This window comes from Myotis davidii, unplaced genomic scaffold (assembly GCF_000327345.1).
Source record: "Myotis davidii unplaced genomic scaffold, ASM32734v1 scaffold792, whole genome shotgun sequence".
Taxonomy (NCBI): domain Eukaryota; kingdom Metazoa; phylum Chordata; class Mammalia; order Chiroptera; family Vespertilionidae; genus Myotis; species Myotis davidii.
The window spans coordinates 149821-153705 of NW_006283548.1; the positions used below are offsets into that span (position 1 = coordinate 149821).

At 47.7% G+C, this 3885-nt stretch overlaps 1 long non-coding RNA gene across 1 annotated transcript; it reads left to right on the forward strand.

Annotated features, from left to right (window-relative positions):
• The first annotated feature begins 861 nt into the window (after positions 1–861).
• On the forward strand, positions 862–3662 carry LOC107183327. Its single transcript, XR_001514109.1, has 3 exons — positions 862–898; positions 2522–2592; positions 3590–3662. It is a non-coding gene; the product is annotated as an uncharacterized LOC107183327 (long non-coding RNA).
• Positions 3663–3885: the final 223 nt, after the last annotated feature.

Genomic DNA, 3885 nt, shown 5'->3' on the forward strand with positions numbered 1-3885 from the left:
AGCCACAGTTTAGCTTCAGCCCACCTGTCACACCCACCCCGGGTTGGGAGAGATGCTTTAAGCAAAGGTTACTACTGTTTTGATGCTTTGCATCTCAGTAGTCTTGGGCTCTAAGAAAATGTGGACTCGGACATGCTCATACTCACAAATGAATTACATTGGAAATTAATATTAACCAATAGGATTCCCTTCATTCAACAATTAGATTTTGAGAACTACTACATGTCCGTCTCTATTCTTGCTGAAGGAGGGACTGTGGGGAGCAAAATCCAGTTCCTACCCTTTGGAGCTTATCATGGAGGAAACAGAACCAAAACAAAACAAAATGGATTGTCATTATAACTCTGAAGGAAATGAGGAGGGGAGAGGGCGAGTGAGAGGGCCAGTAAGAGGGCGCTATTTTGGAAGCATGGCCCAAGGAGAAAGCCCTCTCTGAGAAGAAGGCATTTTGAGTGAAGACAGGCGAGAAGTGCAGAGGTGCTGGTAGAAGAAACAGCTCAGGGTGTTTGAGGCACAGAAACAAACCGGCACATGGCTAGAGCCTAGTAAAACAGGGAGAGAGAAGAAAAATGAGATTGGTGGGTAGGGAGGGATCAGAATAAGCCATGGGGAAGTTGAGACTTTTATTCCAATTTCACTAGGAAAGCATGCAAGGGATGTTAGCAGGGAAAGAATGTGATCTGACCTCCAGGTTAAATGTCAGCAATTTCTAAACAGAGCCCTAACCATAACTACAGCTTTATCATCCAGGAGATGACGATGCAGATCTCCAGATACCTGCTGGGGGCCTGCACATTATCTCAGCGGCTCAAGGGGCTCTCGCAGCCTCAGCCTCTTAAAGTTTGAAAATTCTGCATCACCAGGGACCTGAGTTGATGCACATCCCAGAATATGCCAGGTAGGAATGCTCTTTTCTTTCACTTCTGGGTCAGGAACCAGCAGGACCTTCCTCTCTGACTATATCCAAGAAAGTCAATAGCTCCTGCTGCCAACCGAGATATAATGAACTCCCCTCCCAGTTATAGAGGACTGTGACCTTGCCTTGATTACCGCAGTCCATGGGCTAGGTTTGCACAGAGAGAGCCAGACAGGGGAAGACAAGTCGATTGTCCTGTGTCAGACATCAGGCCTGGACAGACTGTTGTAATAAAACAGCACATACGGAATACAGTGATTTCGATAGCTGGGCTTCAGATGCATTCTCTTCCCTCTGCTTTTGGCTACCATCAGTGGCTTTATTATTATTATTATTTTTTTTTTACCGATTCTGACACCGTAGCTCATTGGCACTTAAATCAAAATATCTACACTGGATTCTTACCCGATGACCTCGGGGTACGGTAGGGGTAAAAGGAAAGGAGATTAATTATATTTATTAGGAAATGGGCTGAAGATATATTTTTGTGGGTGGAGATCCCCTCTTCAAGGTTGACCACTGAAACTTTCCGGAGCCACCAATAGAGGTGACATGATTCCCGTGCCACAGCAAGGCCTCGTGGGTCTCCATAAAACATCATTTAATATTGATGAGATTTTTTCACACATGCCGTCCTTAGTCTCAGGCTTCCAAGAGGGCTCATTGGGGAGACTTAGGAAGGGCCGTCCGCTGAACAGAAGCCCGAATCCCAGGTCTAATTAGCGATGCTGTTCTGCTTATGATGAGCTGGCATGCCCTTTGCAGGACTCCGGGTTGGTAAAGCCCTAGGATCAATATCAGCTTAAAGGTGTTTTTTCTCTGTGCACACATGGAACACAACAGAGGAAGTGCTTCTCTCTAGGCGGCAGTGGGATTCTGTTTCTTCAAAGTGGGCGAAGATGTAGGCAACGGCCATTTTTCACAATAAATATTAGCACGGCCTTGCACTTTCTAAACACAGATTTACTGGATAGGTTTGTGTGAATGTGTGCCTTTGGCAAAGTTCTTTTAAAAAAGCACACACACACACACGCGCACACACACACACCAAAAACCTCTCAGCCAAGGCCAAGGAAACTAGTTCAGCTAGGAAAGAAACTGCTATGGGCTGCAATGCAACCCGTGAAATAATTGTAGCCAGAGCCAGAAAACGCAGTCATTGAAAAGGCTTCAGCAAGAACCGGGCTGGGACCAGGGCCCCAGTCAGCTGTGCTTTCATCTTCATAGCTTCCACTGCAGGGAAATGACCTTAAAGATGACTTTCAAGCCCTAAATTTCTTTATGAAAGAAAATATTAGGGAGAAATAAGAAAATTGTAGACAGGCCCTAAAAATCATCTAGAAGAGGACATTCTTCTGAGTTTACTTAGAAAGGAAATAATTAAATTCTTTTGAAATGACCTTTCATCTTAAAGTACCAAAAAGGGGACTTGGGGAGGGAGGAAGCAGAGACAGAGCACCCAGGGGCAGACCGCATCTCCACAGGCCAATTGCTGGAAACGGGTTAGATTAAAAGCTGGCATTGAATTAGGTCACCTTGGAACTTTGATCAGGGAGACCATGTACCAGGTGTGACGTGTCTCAATATTCAACTGTACAACAGAAGGAAGAAAAGAGGAAGAAGTTGTTGTAATGGCCACTGTGGACTCGCACATGGACAAAGCACCTGATGAGCAGGTGGGCATTAGGGGTGGTCCCTGTGCCTTAGATCCTGCATTTGCCATCTTCAGGCTCCTTTCTCTGCCTTCCTCTGTCCTGTTCTGGGTCCAAGGGGCAGACTGTCCACTTGGACGGCTGGGTGAGCCTGGGGAGTGAGAGGAGAGATGGCTGCTTGGGGACTCCTCTGCCCGTCCCTCCCCATCCCCTTATCTCTGGCAGGCAGCATTCTGACAAGTCACGGCCTGCAGGGCTCCAGCTCTCAGTGGGCTCTGAAAACAAACCCCCTTCCCCTGGCGTTTCAGCCCTGGAGGTGCTAATGGCTTTTTGCTCCTGCTAATGGCTGTATGCTTCTGTTTGCTCCCTTCCCTCACCCACACCTCTCACAATAGCCCCTTCATAGCATTCTCGTCACTTAAACCACTTGAGTGGAACTGTGTTTCCTGCCCGGGACACTGGCCCACACAGTCCTGAGGACATTTTCACAGAAAAGACTACAACTCTATTCTGAGGCAGATGCCATGTGACAGCATTGGTGCCTCACTTAGCGTCACCGCCTTCGTGGGGAAATGATGTGACATGAGTACAGGACCCAGAGTGGCTGCTCATTGTTCTCTTTAGGCAGGAGGCCCGTGGTTTTCATATGGGTGTAACAGGAGGCCTGGGCCAGAGCCACCATAACATTTACATTGTGGGGGACCCCGCAGGAAGGTGCAGGGGCGCAGTGAATCGCGGCAGCTAGCTTTGCCATTGGTGTTGAGAGCTTATGACTCTAGAAATATCCTGCAGTTTATAAACGAATGGAAACATTCGATCATTTGATTTTCTTCCTGTCTATGAGTCGGTAGGCAAGATAAGAGAAAGGCAATAGAGAAAAACAGGAGAGGAAGGTAATGGGGAAAAGAAATGGGGTTTGAGGGGGAGGGAAAGAAAGAAAGTTACTACTAATTCTTTCTTAAATCTCAGCCAAGGCTAAATAAATTCTCTTTTATAGAAAACTGAGTAATGTTGCTTGCAGGATTAATGCCAAGAGTTTTGCCTTGGGAAGGGGCCAGGCTACAGAGATACTTAATTTACAACCCGGCTCAGAGGCCTGTCCGGAGTGCCCCGTCTAAAACGTCCCTGGTCCTCCATGATCCTCTGCCCCACGACGCGTGTGAGTTTTCCTCACGGCACTAACGCTACCTGTAGTACACGGAGAGGGACACACGTGTTGGTCTGTGGTTGGCCTTGACGCCTGGCCGTGGAGCCCCATGTGGCCAGATGTGCCCTGTCCTCTCAGCAGGGCCAGGTAGAGGGTGGCCATGGACTAAT